Source organism: Giraffa tippelskirchi, chromosome 7, assembly GCF_054371585.1.
Source record: "Giraffa tippelskirchi isolate mGirTip1 chromosome 7, T2T-mGirTip1v1.2.pri, whole genome shotgun sequence".
Taxonomy (NCBI): Eukaryota; Metazoa; Chordata; class Mammalia; order Artiodactyla; family Giraffidae; genus Giraffa; species Giraffa tippelskirchi.
This window is the reverse complement of record NC_137281.1, coordinates 20644951-20666837: the sequence shown is the minus strand read 5'-3', so window position 1 is coordinate 20666837 and position 21887 is coordinate 20644951. Positions and strand designations below refer to the sequence as shown.

Below are 21887 nucleotides of genomic sequence, written 5' to 3'. Positions count from 1 at the left end.
TTCTCTTGCTCACGGGATCCCAGGCTCATCCAGGCAGGCGCATTCTCCCAGGGCACCAGGATTTAGAAAGCATTTGCAGAAAGCAGGGTTGTGCTCTTTGGCCCTCACATGTGGGATGAGAACACAGTCAAAACCACTCCTGCCTTTACTGCTTTGAGATAAGAGACCAACTTTCTTACAACTATTAAAAGAGAAAGGGAGGGGGGATAAAAGCTTGAGCATAAGTGCCAAGTGAATTTGAATATTGTATAAACTATGTGTGGGATGGAGGCAGTGTCTTGCAGGAAACATCTGTTCCTACTGGACCCTCCGCTCTTCTTGCAGCTGGAGCCTAGGGCACAGGCGCCTTACACTTTTCCTTTGTGATGTAACCATTTTGAAGACAGCCAGCCTTCAATATGCAAGCCGACCATGCAGCCCTGAAATACTTCGTTTGTAGTCACCTCTTTAAAGATGATGGGATTTGAATACCAATAACCACCGAGGCCTTCCCACCCCCGCCAGTAGCTGAGGCAGAGGGTGATGCAGGAGGGAGGCTGTACTCAGGCAAGTTCAATTTCTATTGGCTTAAGCGGCTGGGGAAAGAATCTTTAATCACATATACAATATTATTGGCAACACCATGCAATAAAAGGGCTGAATGCTTCGTTTTTCTAGATTTCCTTTTATATTTCAAAATTGCTTTTCTTTCAAATTAGTGTATCCTATACATTTTCTTAAAAAAAACTACTTATGGCTTCACTTTTTTTTTTCTTTTGTTGACTTACCATTCCTTTTTCCTTTTGAAATTACCACCTCACGGGGTCTGCAGACTTTCAAAACGTTTTGCATATGAAATGAAAGGTTTGAGTGTATTTTGTTGCAATTTTTAAGAATGGCATAATTTTAATTAGAAATGTATAGATGAATAAAAATAATGCTGCTACACGTCGCTAATTAAGTATTTTATTACTCTTTGATTTAAAAAAGAAGTGTGCCTGTTCTAACAAGGCAGCACAGTATGTTGTTTGGAGGCTTCCACTGGGTTCCCTGGGAAGAAGTGGGCACCTGGCAACTGGCTGCATCCAGACCAAGGGAGGCCAGGGGTCGTCTCACTGTGAAAACTTGGGGTTGAGGAGGAAATGTCTGCCCAAGAAAAGACAGGTGAAGAGACACTGCCCTGTACCGGGCAAATAATCTGCCTTTGAAATTTGGCATCAAGAGGCGGCAAATACCTGCTACTCTTCTGAGCATTTCGCCCTACAGCTGAGTGATTATCTGGGTGATGCTATCCACACAGGCTTCTTTCTCCCTTTGAAATTTCTAGATAAATAAGTAAATAGTTGACTCTGCAGCACCTGATGTTTCAAAAAGATTCCTTCTTTGTGCTTTAAGAGGAGACTCGAGTTAATTAATTGTTGCCTTTGGGCAATCTCTACTCCCTTGGTTTGGCTCAGGGGAGGTGGTGCTCTCCAAGCTGGCCCTTGAGTTCCCCGCAGGGGTGAAATCCTATGGCTTTTCTCCAATCCCCTGAGCCTGCTGGCTTCCCCTCTATACCTGGGCTGCATTCGGTGACTTGGGTGTGGCTTGAGGATTGTTGAAGCTATAAACTTATGGGCTCTCTGTTTTGTACAACAGGCTCCTCTCTGGGAACAAGAACATATTCCCCACCCTCTCTGCTGCCCTAGCTGGCTTTATAGCCAGTGGGACTCATGCAGGGGGCAGTGCTCCTATAACAGAGCCATGCTGCCCAGGACCCACCAGCTGTTGATAGTCTGAGCATAGCCAGTGGACCCGCCACACTGACCACTATTTGCCCACCCAGCTCTGCTGTATCAACAGCTCTCACCTATTTTACTGAGCTCAGGGCAGCAAAGGTTCTCACAAAGACATCTCACCAGGCTATACAACTGGATGCTGAGGCCCTGCACTTAGCATCTTCAGGCTACCAATCTTGGGTCAGCTTTCCTGACCCCCCAGATCTGTGGCCAGGTTCCCTGGAGCAATTATAAGTTAATAGAGGAAACCCTATTCCAACTTGTGCAACTTCTACTCAGGGGTGCCTTGCAAGAGAAGCTGAGTGCTTCTCCCATTAGGAATGGTTGGTGGCCAGGAATCTCCAGGCTGTCACATTTCAATTTGCAGCCCACTAATCAGCAGAGAACTCAGTAGCATCCTGACTCAAGGAAGTCAGTATCTGTTCTAAATCCTGCCCTCAGAGCAAGAGCAGTGCCAAACGCTGCAAAGACTGCTTAGCTGGTTACAAAAGATACTGTCAACAGGCCGGAACTGGAAACGAGTCCTGATTTGATTTGAATGAGCTATTTTTTAATAGGGTAGAAAAAGTAATTGAATTGAATCCAACAATGATAAATTCCCACATTCTTTGAGGAAAAAATTATAGATAAGTTGTCTCTGGCTAGAAACAGAGATATTTATTGCTTTGACTTTAGCCTACATAGCAAAATTCATGATCCCCTGATCTGGCCCAGGTGATGGTTGGTAAAATCTATTTCTTGAGACTGTGCATGGTGGGTGCTGCATATTTCTCAGGAACTAGGCTCTAACCCTAGTCAGAGAAGGGGTCAGCAGAGGATAAGATGGTTAGATAGCATCACTGACTCAATGGACACGAATCTGAGCAAATTGCAGGTGACAGTAGAGGACAGAGGAAACTGGGTGCTGCAGTCCATCAGAGTCACAAAGAATTGGGCACAATTTAGTGACTGAACAGCAACAATGGTTCTAACCCATCTGTCAAACCTTAATCTCCCTTCTTTCCATTCAGCTAACCAGGAGAACACATGCACGGAAGGTGACAAAGAGAGAGATCCCTTTACTTCTGGGGATGTGAGGGCTGCCTGTGCCCCAACACTCCCTCCAGCAAGAGACTAAACCCTCACCATCGGTGCCTACACTTCCTCTAGCTTTGCCATAATCTGTGGTCAGCAAGCCTCTAACAATAAAACGAGTATTGGTTGAGAGCTTTGACTGGGTTAAGGCCTTGTCCTGGGGGCTGGGAAATCACAGTGGCAAAGAGTAAAGACTTCCTTCTTGGAGCTTACAAGCAACACAATAAGATGAAGTGTGTCTGGGAGCAAACTCTTTTAACAACACAAAGAACAAAGGGATTTCAAAGCCTTTCTGAGCCACAGCCATCTGGGAGGGTTCATCCAATGACTGGGAGGGAGAAAATGGATTGTAGGGAGGAGGGTTCCTGCTGGGAGAGTTTGCAGAAAGGGGACTTGAAGGGCAGGTAGGGAGAGTGTCTAGGAGGGCAGGAAGAGGCCTGCCATTTGCAGCAACATGAATGGACCTAGAGATTGTCATGCTGAGTGAAGATGCATATTTATGTCAGAAAGAGAAAGTCAAACACTGTATGATATCACATACATGTGGAATCTAAATACGACACAGATGAACCTATCTACAAAACAGAAACAGATTCATAGATATAGAGAACAGACTCGTGGTTGCCAAGGGGAGGTGAGGTGGGAGAGGGATGGACTGAGAGTTTGGAGTTAGTAGATGCAAACTATTATATATAGGATGGAAAAAGAACAAGGTCCTACTACATAGCTCAGGGAGCTGTACTCAACATCCTGTGATAAACCATAATGGGAAAGAATATAAAAAGGATATCTCTATGTATAGCTGAGTCACTTTGTTATACAGAAGATATTAGCACAAAACTGTAAATCAACTATACTCCAATAAATAAATGAATAAATAAAAATTTTACAAAGAAAATATAAAGTTCAAGTTTCTCAGAAGCTTTCATTCTTAACCAAAGAGCTTTCAGAAGAGAAGTGAAATTGTTAGTTGCTCAGTCAAGTCCGACTCTTTGTGACCCCATAGACTGTAGCTCACCAGTCTCCTCTGTCCCTGGAATTCTCCAGGCAAGAATACTGGAGTGGGTAGCCATTCCTTTCTCCAGGGGATCTTCCAGACCTAGGATTGAACCTGGGTCTCCTGGATTGCAGGAGGATTCTTTACAGGCTGAGCCACCAGGAAAAAGCTTTCAACATTAGTCAAAATAAAAGATCAATATATGTAACAAACGATGCATAATTTAACAGAATATTTGTCATGCACATGTAACCATGGGTCTTTTGTGATTAAATGTTTTGATAATTTTGTCCTTCCCTTTCTTAGGTTATTTCTTCACATAATTAAAAATAAATTATTAAAACTGAACAAAACAAAACAAAACAAAGGCCATGATAAAAACAAAACAAAACAGCCTCCTGGGGAGGGTGTTAGTGAGAAGTACTCCAGTTGACCACACAATTTCCAAAGTTTTAGTGATAATCAAAATAAGAAGCTGTATGAAAGGCTGCTCTTCCTGAGCCTCATCACATAGCCAGCTTCCTTACTCCATCAGCATATATGAGGCTGTGCCTGTGGAATCAAATTCATATTCCTTGATGATTTTCATCAGTAAGAAGGGACTGGAGTGAATTTTTCTGTTTTCTTTTTTAAAAAAAAAATATTTTGGATTGATTATGATGTTGTGTTAGTTTCAGTTGTAGAGCAAGGTGATTTAGTTATAGATATACATGTATCTATTCTTTTTTAGATTCTGGTTTCTTGATTTTCTCAGAAAGGTGAGGCCTGAACCAAACGTCATAGGAGTAGCTGCTAAGCTTCATGTCCTGCAGACCCATGGGGAAGAGGAGCCCTCATGCCCTGTCCTGGGAGTGTCCAGTCCATCCCTGATCTTCCCTGGTTTGCACTGATGTGCTGCTAACCCAGGGTAACCCAGTTGTCAAGTCTGACAACACCATGGTCTCCACTCTCCAAGTGGGCTTTGGGGACTTTCCCAGAAATTGTTGCAAGGTAATAGGCTAGGGGCCAAACTTCCTTAGACTTGGGGAAACTGTCCCATTTTTATATCTCTTTCTCTCCATCTGTCTTGTTCAAAAGTCCATAGCTATTCCGGTCTCCCTCCCACACAGCCAATGCATACTAGATGAGGGCTTTGGGTGCCCCTAAGTGTGAGAAGGGAGCCTGTCTCTAAGGTGCTGTCTGCCCTGCAACTGTACCACATTAGGGACTGCTCAGAACACAAAGTCAAACTCGTATGGAGATCACACTTCAGACGCCAACCCAACAGGTAACGGACTGATGGGCTGAGTGATTGGCAAGCCATCTTCCAGGAGCCCACAGCATGGCCAGCCGCTCTTTCCGAGGCTTTTCCCTGAGGACTGAGAGACCAGGATCTTCTGGGAAGACACTACTTCCTTTGCAGCCCTTTTCAGTGCTGGCTCTGCCATTCTTTCACTCCCTGTCAATCTCAGCTTTGGGCAGCTCCCAAAGCTGGAGACCTTGTTGGTCCCCATCACCACTTCCAGAAAATTACAACCCTTTCCTTTGTTTACAAAACAAAGCCAAAACTCTATTCCATCGACAGCTCTGCCGTCTAGGAGTACCACCCTGACCCCCTGCTTGTCATTGTTTATACTTCCTCTGTCATTACAGATTTCAGCTCTTGGTTCTCTGTTGTCTTTGTCACTCCATTTCTTCCTGGATCCATGAGAATTTGCCATTCTCTGTGGATGCTCAATTCAATACCACTTGGGGCTTTCAATTCCTTGGTACCTTAAACAACAGCGGCCGTTTCTTCCATACACTCTTCAGTCACCGATTCCCACACCCAAGTCCTTACCTACAATTCCAACTACAGTCTCTTGATTTCTTAATCTATCTACTTCACTCCTCCCACCTTTAATGTGATCAGATCTTAGGAGGGTCTCCTCCAATCCACTGGCTCCTTCCTCTCTTTCCATAACCCTATCCCCTCCAGTTCTCTCTCACCCACCCCAACTTCAATCTTAGAGTTTATCATTTCATCATTTTCTTTATTTTAAAGTCTGTATTGAATTTGGTATAATATTGCTTCTGTTCCTTTGTTTGTTTGTTTTGTTTTCATGCTTTTTTTTTTTTTTTTTGGCCACAGGCACGTGGGATCTTAGCTGCATGACCAGGGATAAAACCCACACCTCCTACATTGGAGGTGAAGTCTTAACCACTGGACCACCAGAGAAGTCTCTCATCATTTTCTTGAATTGCCTTCAGCAAATTTGTCCCTTCAGCTCTTTACCCCCTTTATCTGAAAAGCCCTTATACCAGACGGATCCAAATGTTAGCGTTTCTCTGTCTGAGAACAGAGAACTCAGACAGAGAGTTTTCAGTTTCTGTTCTGAGTTTTCAGAACAAAAAACTCAGAACAGCTGAGTTCTGCAGGGAAAAGTCACAAAATGGGATGGAGTCTCAGCATAACACGTTCGGCATGGCAAGCCGCCGTCCCCCACCCTCACTCCTTGATATCCTATTATATTTGACTAGTCAGCTTCAGCAGCTGCTATATCACAACATTTATTTTTGCTAAAGTGTCTTAAGAGAGGCCTGTTGAATAAAGGACAATAAATGACAGGAATATGCCAACTTGGCCCTTTGCCATCTCTGGTGAAAGAGAGAGTTACCCGGTCTATAACAAAATGGCCTCACTGCTCTCCAGGTGATCTCCATGGAGTCCTAGAGGTTTATTAGTGTTATTAGCCAAGTATTTCGAACTATTTCAGGTCCAGATGAAGGTAGAGATAAAGTTACTTCTGTCATTGATCTAAATCTTCTCAGAGCTCTGTGCATGGAGCAGACATTTCTCCTGCTCAGGGATCCCCCATACTCTCCTGCTGGGCTCATGGGAGAATTTTACTCTTCTTCCCCCTTGAATTTAGAGGTGGCTGTGTGTTACTGAACAGTAGGCTCTAACCCCAGAGCACTGTATTTCCAGTAGGAGTGCTTCCACATCCAGATACTCATGAAAACACACATTGAGATAGAGCCCCATCAGCCAGGGTCATTGGTGAGGACAGAGTCCCCTGCCAATGGGCATGGATACATCTACATCCTAAGAGCAAGACACATATTTCTGTGGTTGTGGTTGTTATTGCAACATAACTTATCCTAACTAGACTTAGCCAGAGGTTGCAGAGTAGACCCTTGTGGAGAGTCTTGGGGGCATCTTCTGTCAGTCCTGTCTCCCTTTCTGTTTCCAAAGATTCCCTGTGCTTCCCACTCCTGACTCCTCTGCCAAGGTCCCACTTCCTCTGTCTTTCCTAGCTCAGATGGTGGTTGTTCTTTCTTTGGTCTTCCATGTTTGGTGGTCTTTGAAGATGGATGCTGTGGAAAAGGTGCTGGAAGAAGGAGCAAAATTAGGACTTAGTCTTCGACTGTCAATCACAGGGATGCCCAATCCAGGAGACAGTGCACTTCATGATGACTCCCTGTCACCCTTCACTGGGGGCTGATGATGGGAGGCAGGGCAAGACCAGGGTATGATGGCATCATTGCTAGAAGCACTGTGCCCACATCTGCTCTCAGCGTTTCCACCAAGTCCTTGAAAAGAGCTTCCAGGCCCCCTTCAGCCTCTACTCTTCTCTGCCTGTTCTTCAAAGAGAAGCTATTAGCCTAGGTAAATACTCGCTCCCCTGAGCAGTGACTTGATCTCTGTACTCCCTGATTCAGTTCTTTTGCAAGGTAAATAACTATAAATATTAAAACATGTCAATAGCTTTATTAATAAATGACTTCTGGCTTCCTAAGAGATTCTGACTGTGGGCTTTTGGTTGGCCTCTGGTTCATACTGTCACATATTTCATATGGCTTAAATGTTGTTGGTTGAAGGACGCATGGGATCTGGCTAGCCTGTCAGAAATCACAGTATTTGGATATCCCAGAATGTTAATTTCAGAGTGTTAGAGAATGCTTTTCTCCTTGGTAATTTTTTCTTTTCATTTGGAGCTCAATATTAATATAGCCCAATATTAATACTGACTGAAATTTAAATAAGAAATACAGTGACTCAGTAGTATCCATGCACATCTTTCTGTTAGAATTTTAAATTTCCAATCACTAAATTCTCACCTACATAAAGCTTAATAAATTCTTCTTACAAGAACATTTACAAAAATCCTGTGATGAAATACATTCATTTCTCATTTACAGTTAGCTTGATATAATTGTCATATTATTTTCACAAAACCTTACCCTAATTTCTTTTCAGAGTTTGTCTTATCAATTCTTCTCCAAGAAAATTGTGCTAAAATTATAATTCTTAAAACCAAGTCAATTACCTAGCTATTGCATTCTGGAAAGCTAACTCAAGTTTGGTTTCTTTCTATTTAGTTTTGGATCTCTTTCCAAAGTAAGAATTGCAAAAAAAATAATAGTTTCAAAATTCTACAGTATTTTCCCCCCCAGTGCCACTGCAGTTTTGAATGAAAACGGAGCACCCTAAGGGTTTGACTTGGAAGATGGGCAACTCTGGCCACGTGGGGCTGAGACCTGGAAGCTCATGGTCTGACGCCAATGGCCATGCTGAGAGCAGTGCAGACAGCCATAGAGGAAGCTCTCACCCATGTTTGCACTGAAGACACTGAGGCTGCATCTGTGTTTTATCTCTTCTCTCCCTTTGCTCACCAGGTGGGCTCTTCTGAAGAGTATTCAGGTCCCCAGCACAGCTCTGTCCTGCCCATCTCTAGAAGGACAAGCAGGGCACTCTGAGGAGCAGGGATCTGGGCTGGGAGTGACTGATCCCACCTATGCTGGAGAAGGTCACTCTGATGGCTGGGTGGATAACCAAGTGGACGGAAGAAAGAGAAGAAGCAGAGAAGTCAACCAAGAAGCTGTGGCAGTAGTGTGGGTGACAGATTGTGGTGGCTTGATTCAGCGTGATAGGGGGATTTTGGAGAGAAAGGGAAGGATGATTCCAGGCTGACTTTGGAGATATAAGGGGTATATAGAATAGATTCTATATATATCAAGTGTGGCTTGTACTTTCAGCTCGACCAACAGAGTGAATGATACAGTCATTTACTGAGATGGGGAAACTGGGCAAGTGTGGGTTTAGGGGGGAAAATTAGTGTTCCAGTTGGCCAAAGAAAATTTGTGAAGCTGACAATGATACTTTTGGTAAAAAGTCCAAATAGATATTTATAGAAGCACATCTGGAGTTAAGGAGAAAGATTGGATCTCTAGGTCTGGAGACACTTTCAAATAGATGAGATTTAAGTCCTTGAACTGTCTGAAAGCACCTCTGGAGAGAGTGACAAGATGGTGGAGGGCTAAGGAGTAAGTTTAAATGTGCATAATAGTTATTAAAAATGATTTTTTAGTCTTTAATTACAGGAGACATGATTCATTTTCAAAATGTTAATCAGTGGAGATAAAATGTATGCTCCTTCTGACCAACCCGAATCTCTGTTGCTTCCTCCAATTTATTTCTCATACCCAGCATTGTGTACACTCATCTTTGAGACTGTTTAAATCGTATCACATACATTTGTACGTGCACACAGAAATATATCATACTTAAATAGCATCATTCTCTGCAGTGTTGTCTTTTATTTTCACTTAGTATATGTCTCAGAGATCTTCACAGGTATATATGTGTATAGGGCTTTCCTGGCAGCTCAGACAGTAAAGAAGACAGTAAAGAATCTGCCTGTGATATGGGATACCTGGGTTTGATCCCTGGGTCAGGAAGATCCCCTGGAGAAGGAAATAACAACCCACTCCAGTATTCTTGCCTGGAGAACCCCATGGACAAAGGAGGTTAACAGGCTATATAGTCCATGGGGTCACAAAGAGTTGGACACGACTGAGTGACTAACACTTTCACACTTTCTTTCACATATATGTGTATATTTAATTTGCTGTGGTTTTTTTTTTTAACAGCTCTTAGGTTCCATAGCATTATTGTGCCGTTGTTTACTTAACATTTTCCTTATCAATGGATACTTAGGTTGTTTATAATTGTGTTCTATTGCATGCCAGCATATGCATATAGAGGTTGTGGAGAGGTCATGAGGTTGTGAAGGACCACCAAAGTATCCTGAGATAGATATGCTGAAGAGGAGGACAAAGAGGAATGTGCCAAGGAGCAAGAGTATTGGGGAAAGAGAACACTGCTGAGAAGTTCAAGTTTAAGATCTAAAAATATCCATTGGCTTTGGAAACATGGAGCTCACAGGTGACTTGTCAAAGCTATCTCCCTGGGACAGTAAGCACAAAACTCAAGGAAGAGTAGGTTGAAGGGTAGCTAGGAGAGGAAGAAGTACTCAGCATATGCAGCCATCTTTCTGTCTTTCTAGAAAGTTTGCTGCGAAAATGAGCAGGAAAATAAGAGCAATAGCTATGGAAGGAGGTGGGGTCAGGGGAGAAGTCATCTTTCTTTCATTCTTTGTTTCTTCCTTCCTTTCCTTCTCTCCCTTTCCTTTATTTTATTCTTTCTTCTTCTTTCCTCCTGTTGGGAGATACCACTTTATGTGTGGCATTAGTCAAATCAAAACTTGTCAGTGTCTATTTCTGGGTTGCCAGCCAATTGGAATAACGACAATGTCTGCACAGTGGCACATGACAGGCACTCTAGAGATAAGGTTTGAATGAATCAAGGAATGAAGTGTATCATCCTGGCAGAGTTGTTTCCTAATGGGAAAATGTGTGACAAGTTCTTGCAAGAGTGTGGGGTCCCCTAGTACTCAGGGCAGTGATCACCACGGGAGAGAAACATTTCAGTGACTGTCCCTACCCCAAGCACCGCTTTCCTGTGACTCACAAAGTAAAGGCATGGAGACATCAGACCTCAGGGCCAGAGGAGGAACCTGGCTTTCTCTGGTTGCCTTTTGCCCAATGTTGTGACACTTATTCTGAGCTGGCACCAGCTGAGGAATGGCCATTCCTGCAGCCCCTGGTCCACTATGTGACCGCCACTTCTGCCCTCTGTTGAAGAAGTGCATTTCTTCAGTAGCTGTACTAAGTTTGTAGAATCAGCATCAGGATTTATTTAAAAAATACATTTACTTGTTAGGAAAGAAAAAGGAGGTGGCTGTTTTGAACTTTTTGAGATGTACTTTGTGTGGTTAGAGTATGAGTGAAACTTTTCATTACAGAAAGTGAACAAACTGAGGCTTCTGGCAAAGCGACATGCTGCAGGGAAGTGAGCCCACCTTCCAGAGAGATAACGGTCACCACCTGCCACTTGCTGGGCCTGACCACTGCTCTCAAACCGGACTGCTCAGAACATAAATCGTCTTTAAACACCCAGGACCTGCCTGCCTCCCACTGCCATCTTTGGACCAATTCGTCAATCCCTGCTCATTCCATGGTCCTTTTTTTTGAACTTCAATAATGCTTCTGAAGGGAGCTGGGGACACTTTTGCCATTCATCACAAAATAATGTAACATTCTGTACATTTATTACAGGATACATTACAACTGCACTATTAACTTAAAAAAACTTTCATTTCTCTGAAGTTTTCCTTTATCTTTACCAAACAGATACCCAATATGACTGAGAATTTAATACCCTAAAGTTTAAGACCGGTTTGTAAACACAGTCCCCGGTGTCTGCTATTGATCTTTTGCTATTTTAATGCATTTTTACTGACCGACGTGTCCTGCAGTAAAGAATATTGCCTAAATTAGTTATCTGATTGGTTCTTTTGATTAATGATGGGCCTGTGCTTCATTACACATGACAACATGATCAGAATAATCACTATTGCTCTACAAGCCAGGCCTGGCATTTTTTATTCCTTCATTTTTAAAGTTCATTTATAAAATTATTTAATGTATACGTCGTAAGTTGTAATTTATTTACATGACACTTTTTTCGATGAGAACTGTTGTACTGTGTCACAAATGGCTAAGAAAACAAGGTAAACTAGATGTACAGATCAATGTCTCTTGGCTCAAGGGGGAAAAAAACATAATCAAGATTCAGGAGCTGACCTTGTACCAAAGTCCAACTTGTCACAGAACAAACACTGAGATACCCAACAAATCACCAGGCACAGCAGGACTCGTTCTCATGCAATCTTGTCTCTCTGTCTGTCGCCTTCTGTCCGTTGTGACTTTGAGCCCTTAGAGCTCTCAACATCCTCCTCCTGCCCATGGAATAATCCTCGCCTGTCAGCCAGCCTGCATGGATCCAATGGCCTTCTTGTCCCTATACCAGTTCAGCAAGAAGGTCTAGTGGGGATTCCCGGATGTTCAAATTTGGACCAGAATTTGGACAAGATCTGAATTAGAAAATTGTGTGTGTTTAAGCCGTGCTAATCTGGAGAAGGAAATGGCAACCCACTCCAGTATTCTTGCCTGGAGAATCCCAGGGACGGCGGAGCCTGGTGGACTGCCGTCTATGGGGTCGCACAGAGTCGGACACGACTGAAGCGACTTAGCAGCAGTAGCAGCAGCAAGCCATGCTAATATATGAATTCCGGAGGAATATAAAGATCCCAATTTAGTCTACTAAGCTCTCCTCCTCAGTGTTCCAGTTTAATTCTGTAATTGATAAGAATTAGCTGGGTAGTCAGTTGTAAGTTATGGGCAAATTTGGCATATTTGGGGCTGCTCAAGAATATGGCTCTCTCAGTGTTTGTCTCTCCCATATCCTGCTGGCCCCTCACAAAAACCAGGAAGAAAAGCTTTCTTCACTTGCGTTGTTTTGTGAATTTCTGGAGTTCAGGTGAATCTGGTTTCCTGGGAGCTTTGCTGGAGTCAGCCGTGAACCTCAAATTCAAACCCCATTATCATCTTTCCTACAAAACTCATTGTTCAGAACTTGACAAACCTTCTAGCCACTCTTTTGTCAGGAAAATATTACTTGGCCGGAATGAGATAAGCCTAGGGTCATGCTAAATTGCATTTCTATTCCAAATAAAACACAGTTGGTTTCTTCTCTTTGTCTTGCCTGCTCTTTCTTACATCATATTGCCTCTATCTCCTCTGTAAGGAGCCTGGTCAGCCCCCCAGCTTCCCTCCTGCTCCTGCAGCTCACTCCAGCATTGCTCTGATGGAGCACAACAGGGCATCTGTGCTACATGGTTCATGTCAACCAATAAAGCACAAACTGAACTCCTTATCTGGTATTTAATGTATGAATGGTGTCAGAAACTGAATAAAATAGAGCTTTTCCTTTCATCCTTCAGAATCCTCTGCCATCTTGTGTACATGATTTTGAGAGACGTCAGCAATCACCAGTCAAGAAATCAGCCACTGTTTAACTTGAGCACAAAGTGGGTGGCAAGATCGGGTGGGTGGCAGGGTCAAAGGAAGTTGTGTGATGGAGACTCTCCAGAGCGGAGAGCACACTCCTTCCACAGAGACCCCTCCCTCTCAGGGCCTGGGATTTGTGGACTTGACTTCCCATCACACACAGAGGAAGCCTTCTTCTCCTTAGGTGGGTTTCAACTCTCTGCTTGCTCTGATCCTTGGTAACTCCTGGCACCTTGGGCATGTCACCACATTACAAAACCAGAGAGACCCAAAGCATCACACCACACGAAAAAGTTAAAAAAGTTCAGCCTCCTATACTCTATTTGAATTTTAAAATAAGTAGAATAGGACATGGGTTCCTAGGCAAAAGCACTTAAAATAAAGTGAAGTGGATTTATATGGTTCTTTTTTTCCCCTGGATTTAATTAATGTTGTAAATAATGCCTCCTATCTTCTGCATAATGATTTGCTCTGTTATGCTATTAAAAAGTTCTGTTACGTCAGTTCACAGAGACAGTCATTTGCACAGCCTAGACATTAAATAGAACTTTGGTTAAAAGCCTACCCCAGGAAATGAGTGTGTGTGTGTGTGAGTGTGTGTGTGCAAGCATGCGTGCATGTGCATGTCTGATGCCTTGTGAGACTTTCTGGAGTATAAGATAAGCTAGCATGTGAGATGATGTTGAATATGCAAGTTATATGTTAATATGATTAAATGACTACTGGATCGCCCAACATAATCAATTGAAATATTCACCAACTTTGTGTTGAAATTGGAAGAAATTATTACCTTGAGGCTGCCAAACACATTTTGTAGCTTTGCATTTGCAATAATGCATGTCTCATTTAGCATTTAAAAACATATTTTTGACTTTAATAAAGCAAGATGAGTCTATTAAAGAGATACTCATTAGAATGGAAGGAAGATCCAACCAGCAGGGATGAACCGCCCAGAGGTGAGGCATCTGGGCAGAGAGGGGCCTGTTGTCCCCTTCTCTCTCCTCTCCCTCCTTCTCTCCCTTCCTTCTGTCCTTCTATCCACACTTCACACTGTCAGTGGGGACTTGAGGCTAAATTTTCAAAAAAAAAGTATCTATTACAGGCCATTCACATTAATTTATCATTGAATTATTTGCCTTCACTTTCAAAATCCTACAAAATGATTTACTCTTGTGATGTGATTTACTTGTATTTTGAAACTCCACGCCACACCATCCAGATAACAGAGACATAAATGTGTCCTCTCTCTCACTGAACAAGCACAGCTAAAACAAATAAAATCAAAGATGCATATTCCTTCGCTGGGGCTTTGCAAAACGTAAGTGATGGGAGGAAGGCAGCCGTCATTCTATTCTGGTCTATTATTGACAACAGCAGAAGTAAAAATTAGAAAACAAATCCCCTCTTAAATGAAATGGAGTCAGAGGCCCACCTCACTCAGAGGAAATACTAATTGGAACTACCTTGCTAATGCTAGCGAGTCACAGGAAGGAAACATTAAGTTATTATTTTTAATAATGTTTACAAGTATATCCAGCCATTTCCAGCCAGTGAAAGATGTCAGCCTTGGCCAAACGTGGCAGATCTACTTTTCACCAAAGATGCTCCTCGTCTTCCCCCTGATAGCAATCATTAATTTTATTTTTTAACTCGGTCTTCAAATGAAGACAGATGAGCCGGAGAGTTTTAAATGCAGCCTGCTTATGTTCAGAAAAATGGCTGTGAGATAGCAGATCACGGCATCTGAGCCGAGGCCAGTTACTGTTTGGGAAGAAAATAAAAGCAAACGCAAGGTGCACAGCAGAACTGGCCTCAGAAGAGCTCCTAGTGAGAGGGGCAGCTTGTGCGGGAGAAGCATGTGGGCTGCTCTTTGGGTTGGGTCATTCTCTAATTGCTTTAGAGGCTTAGAGATATAATTATTGTTAATCGCTCTTGATAATTTTAATGTTACATTTTAACATTTATTTCCTATTAACAACCTTCTTACATGTCAGAGATCAAAATGTCTCTTAGGTAATCACATCATTGATATCTTTAAAAACATTTTTCTCACTGTTAGAATTTCATCTAAGCTATATTTCTGGTCAAATATCAATTCAGTTCAGTTCAGTCGCACAGTCGTGTCTGACTCTTTGCAACCCCGTGAACTGCAGCACGCCAGGCCTCCCTGTCCATCACCAACTCCCGGAGTTTACCCAAACTCATGTCCATTGAGTTGGTGATGCCATCCAACCATCTTATCCTCTGTCGTCCACTCCTCCTGCCTTCAATCTTTCCCAGCATCAGGGTCTTTTCAAACGAGTCAGCTCTTCACATCAAGTGGCCAAAGTATTAGAGTTTCAGTTTCAACAACAGTCCTCCTGGTGAACACTCAGGACTGATCTCCTTTAGGATGCCCTTGTTGCAGTGCAAGGGGCTCTCAAGAGTCTTCTCCAACACCACAGTTCAAAAGCATCAATTCTGCGGCACTCAGCTTTCTTTAGAGTCCAACTGTCACATCCATACATGACTACTAGAAAAACCATAGCCTTGACTAGATGGACCTTTGTTGGCAAAGTAATGTCTCTGCTTTTTAATATGCTATCTAGGTTGGTCATAACTTTCCTTCCAAGGAGTAAGCATCTTTTAATTTCATGGCTGCAATCACCATCTGCGGTGATTTTGGAGCCCAAGAAAATAAAGTCAGCCACTGTTTCCACTGTTTCCCCATCCTTTTGCCATGAAGTGATAGGACTGGATGCCATGATCTTACTTTTCTGAATGTTGGCTTTAAGCCAACATTCTCCTCTTTCACTTTCATCAAGAGGCTTTTTAGTTCTTCTTCACTTTCTGCCATAAGGGTGGTGTCATCTGCATATCTGAGGTTATCGAGATTTCTCCCGGCAATCTTGATTCCAGCTTGTGCTTCATCCAGCCCAGCGTTTCTCATGATGTATTCTGCATATAACTTAAATAAACAGGGTGACAATATACAGCCTTGACGTACTCCTTTTCCTATTTGGAATCAGTCTATTGTTCCAAATCCAGTTCTAACTGTTGCTTCCTGACCTGCATACAGGTTTCTCAAGAGGCAGGTCAGGTGGTCTGGTATTCTCATCTCTTTCAGAATTTTCCACTGTTTATTGTGATCCACACAGTCAAAGGCTTTGGCATAGTCAATAAAGCAGAAATAGATGTTTTTCTGGAACTCTCTTGCTTTCTCGATGATCCAGTGGATGTTGGCAATTTGATCTCTGGTTCCTCTGCTTTTTCTAAAACCAGCTTGAACATCTGGAAGTTCACGGTTCACGTATTGCTGAAGCCTGGCTTGGAGAATTTTGAGCATTACTTTACTAGCGTGTGAGATGAGTGCAATTGTGCAGTAGTCTGAGCATTCTTTGGCATTTCCTTTCTTTGGGATTGGAATGAAAACTGACCTCTTCCAGTCCTGTGGCCACTACTGAGTTTTCCAAATTTGCTGACATATTGAGTGCAGCACTTCCACAGCATTATCTTTTAGGATTTGAAATAGCTCAATTGGGATTCCATCACCTCCACTAGCTTTGTTCATAGTGATGCTTCTTAAGGGCCACTTGAGTTCAATTAGTCCTATTTGATTGCTACCATTTTAATTTTGAGATTCCCTGGTGGCTCAGACTGTAAAGAGTCTGCCTGCAAAGCAGGAGACCCAGGTTTGGTCCTTGGGTTGGGAAGAGCCCCTGAAGAAGGAAATGGCAACCACTCCAGTATGCTTGCCTGTAAAATCCAATGGACAGAGGAGCCTGGCAGGCTACAGTCCATGGGGTCACAAATAGTTGGACAAATCTGAGTGAGTTCACTTTCCTCACTTTCCTTATTTTAATTTTACATCAAAGATGTTGACTTGACATCACCGTAGACTGCCCCAGGAAGATTTCCAGACACCTTTGTCTTAGAGGTTGAAAGGGGAACTTATGTCTTGAATGTAGCAAATCATTTCACTCAGAGATAATCGGACTGAAATGCTTGTGGTTCCATTTGGTGACTGACTTGGGGTAAGAAAAACTAAGAAGGGACAAAAGAAGTTGTATTACAATATTGTAAAGTAATTAGCCCCCAACTAAAATAAATAAATTTATTAAAAAAAAATAAAAAAAAATAAAGAAGTTGGATAATTATGACGGAAGCATTTCTAGAATGTTGGAGTGTTGTTGTTGTTCAGTCACTCAGTCGTGTCCAACTCTTTGTGACCCCATGGACTGCAGCACACCAGGCTTCCCTGTCCTTCACTATCTCCTGAAGTTAGCTCAAACCCATGTTCACTGAGTCAATGATGTCATCCAACCATCATATCCTCTGTCAACCCCTTCTGCTCCTGCCCTCAATCTTTCCCAGCATCAGGGTCTTTTCCAATGAGTCAGCTCTTTTGCATCAGGTAGTCAAAGTATTGGACTTGGGTTTCAGTTCTTCCAATAAATATTCAGAGTTGATTTCCTTTAGGATTTACTGGTTTAATCTCCTTGCTGTTCAAGGGACTCTCAACAGTCTTCTCAACAGTTTAAAAGTATCAGTTCTTTGACACTCAGCCTTCTTTATGGTCCAAGGCAATGAGAACACTGGTAAACACGGTCAAAATCAATTTTTTTAAGAACTCTGGAAATTAGCTAAAGGCCTCCAAGAATCTGAGGCACATCTCTTCAAGAAAAACTTTGAGTCTTAGTAAAAATGACAAGCATGAAGACATTTTTAGTGTGTGTTATTTGTTCAGACACGTCTGACTCTTTGCAATCCCGTGGACTATAGCCCACCTGGCTCCTCTGTCTGTGGAATTCTGTGGGTGAGAATACTAAAGTGGGTAGCCATTCCCTTCTCCAGGGAATCTTCCCAACCCAGGGACCGAACCTGGGTCTCCTGCACTGTAGGCATATTCTTTACCATCTGAGCCACCAGGGAAGCCTAACAGGTCCTATTTCCACCCCTTCTTCCCAGCGCTGCGGTACTCTCAGAGCCACAGTAAATGTGAAAACCACTAGAGGGGCAGGGTGGATGTAGAGCTGCACCAAAGCCCCCAACCTGACAGCTATCAACATTTTATCTGTTTGGCAGATCCCCAGAAAAGCCCCTTTGTCTTTATCTCACTCGAAACTCCACTAGTGGAAAGAGCCCTATTTCCAGGGTATTTGTTGAAAACAATCAGCAAAAGTTATCAAAGATTACAGTGATCTGAGTCAGTGATACCAGTTGGGGCAAACAAGAAGCTGGCCAGAAAACTTATAAGAAAAATATATGGGCATGAGACAATCTATAGGAGTCTTTGAAAAGCTTTTTCCTGGGGCTCTAGAAGACCATGTGCATGTGTAGGAATGTGCATATTTCTAGCATTGTAGAATAGCCAGAAAAGACCTGAGAAAGCCCTGGTCTCTTACCTCGGTGGTCCCCAAGTCTCTGCACAAGCAGGAAGTGAAGACTGAGACAGAGTTTTAAGCTGCTGGAGTGATAAAGGAATGCCTCAACACAACATACACACAGTGCCTTGTCAAAGGGAGGGAGACATATTGGTTCAAGTCATTTAAGGAAATTCAAGTCATTAAGGAAATCTCTGTTCACATTGCTGTTGCTCAGCTGCTAAGTCATGTCTGACTCTTTGTGATCCCATGGAATGCAGCATGCCAGGCTCCTCTGTCCTTCACTATGTCCCGGAGCTTACTTGAATTCATGTCCATTGAGTTGGTGATGCTATCTGACCACAAAGCTAACCAAGCAGAGACTTTAGTAGCAGCACCAAATAAAGAATATAGACTTTACAGGATTAATCCAGGGAAATTACTAAACAAAAATAATTATTATGATAAGCAACAAAAGTAACAAACCTTGGGAGAGGGGTAGAATCTGATATTGAGAGTTGCCACATAGATTTTTAAGTCCAGTTTTCAAAACAAACAATTAAACAGACATGCAAAGAAACAGAAGTTACGCCTCATAAAAATTAGAATATAAAGAAATGAAAAAAGTAGATAGAAAAAGAATAGAGAAAACAAATAATGCCAAAACCTGGCTCTTAGAAAAACACAAAATTGACAATCTCACCAAGACAAAACTAAAATCACTGAGAGGAAAAAAAAACAGAGAAGTCTCAAATGATTAAAATCAGGAAAAAAAAAAGAGGGGTTATCACTATTGACTTCACAGAAATAAACAAGATTAAAAAGGTATACTTCAATCAACTCCAAGCCAACAAATGTAGATGTAGATGATGTGGAAAAATTCCTAGAAAGATGTGAAGATATATGAAAACTGACTCAAGAAGAAATAAAAACCCTGAATAGACCTATAATAAGTAAAAAATTGGATTGGCAACTAAACAGCACCTTAGTGTAAAGTCCAGGCCAATAAGAATATAGACATAAAAAATTCCCCAAAAATATTAGTAAGCCAAATTCAATAATATATAATATTCAATAATATATTCAATAATATATATAATATATAACTAATATAATATATACAGTACAATTATATATAATATTGTGTATATAATATATGTATTTATATATTTTATATATAATAACAATTATAATAATATATAATATATATTTTATATTTGTATATAGTATGTATATTTATATATAATATATATTTTATATTTATATATTATATACTTTATATATAAAATTATATTATATTATATTTATATATAAACAAATTTTCATATAAATACATATATTTATAAAATTTAAGTATATAAGAACATATTTTTGAATAATAACATAATATTTTATATAATATATATTAACATATATTATATATATTATTATATATAATATATATTATAATATATATTATTATATATAATATATATTATAATATATATTATATATCATGCCCTTTTCCAGAGGATCTTAATGATTAATAATATATATAATATAATTATATACATTATATTATATATAGTATATATAATATATCATACAGTATAATTCTATATTATATAATATATATGATATATTTTATATATAATTATATATAATATAGGCTATATATGATATATATGATATATAATAATGACTATAATGATATATAAATATATATACTAAATATTATATTATACACAGAATATTTATAAATATTTATAGTATATATATTCAATATTATATATAATACTGCATATAATCATATATATAAATACATCAGGTTTATATAAATTTATATAAATATATAAGCATATATATTTGTATATGCATATAGATATATATAATTCTACACATTGTAAATATTACAATATTATATAATAATATATTATTTATACATTATATTATATATAATATACATTATATAAATATATAATGTATATTATAAATACATATGTTTATATATGTAAATATGTATTATATATAATATGTTATATTATATATATATTATATATTGTGCCCTTCTACGGAGGGTCTTAATGATTAATAATGTATATATGTATTATATATTATATGTGATTATATATAATATATATTATCATATAGTATATAATATAATATATTATTATATATTATTATATATTATATTAATATATAATATAATATATTATACTATAATATAATACATTATATATTAATATAAATATTATATATAATATATAATATATATTAATATATAATATATATAATATATATTATATAATATACATGAAACATATTATATATATTATATAATACGTTATATATATTAATATATATTATATAATATATTAATATATAATATATAGTATATTATATTATATATATTATAAAATATATACTAATATATTATATATAAAGTATATATATAATATATATTAATATATTATAATATATAAAGTATATATATAATATATATTAATATCTTAATACATAATATATAATATAATATAATATAATAAATATTATAACATAATATAATATATATAAAATATAACATAGTATATATTATATGAATATATATAATTATTTAATATATATATTATATTATATTATATCATATTATTTATTATGTTATATAAAATTAATATGTAATATAATATTTATTATATATTAATGATATTATTACTCTTATATATATTATATTATTTAATTTATTATATTATATTATATATTATATGTTAATATATTAATATATATCATATATTATAGTATATATAATATAACATAATATATAATAGAATATAATATAATAATATAATACATAATAATATATATATAATATATTACATTAAATATTATATATATAATATATCATATATATTATATATATTATACATCATGTAATATATATACTATATATATTATAATAGCATATATTATATATTAATATAATATTAAATATTATGTTAAATATATTATATATTATATTAGATATTGTTCTATATAAAATATATAAAATATATATATTATATAATATACAATATAATATTATATTATTGTATTATATATATAATATATATAATATAATATTATGTTATATATAATATAATATTCTAGTATAATATTATATATTATATATATTATAATATATCATATATATAAAATATATATTATAAGTATATAATATACATAATATATATTATATAAAATATATAATATTTATAATATATATTATATATAATATATGTTATATTATATATAATATATATAATATATATTATAATATATATATTACATAATATATATATTATGTAATATATATTATATATATTATATAATATAATATTAATTAGTATCATTAATTAACTAATTAATGATGTTAATATATATTATATTATATATAAATATATATTTATATATTTATATATTATAGATTATATATATTATATATTGATATATTATATATATTATACAATAGTATAATATGCATTATATATT

The 21887-nt window shown here is 38.4% G+C and overlaps 1 long non-coding RNA gene across 1 annotated transcript; it reads left to right on the top strand.

Annotated features, from left to right (window-relative positions):
- Positions 1 to 420: 420 nt before the first annotated feature.
- Positions 421 to 2963, top strand: LOC145515823 (uncharacterized). The gene is made up of 2 exons (XR_014061031.1): positions 421 to 546; positions 2768 to 2963. It is a non-coding gene; the product is annotated as an uncharacterized LOC145515823 (long non-coding RNA).
- Positions 2964 to 21887: the final 18924 nt, after the last annotated feature.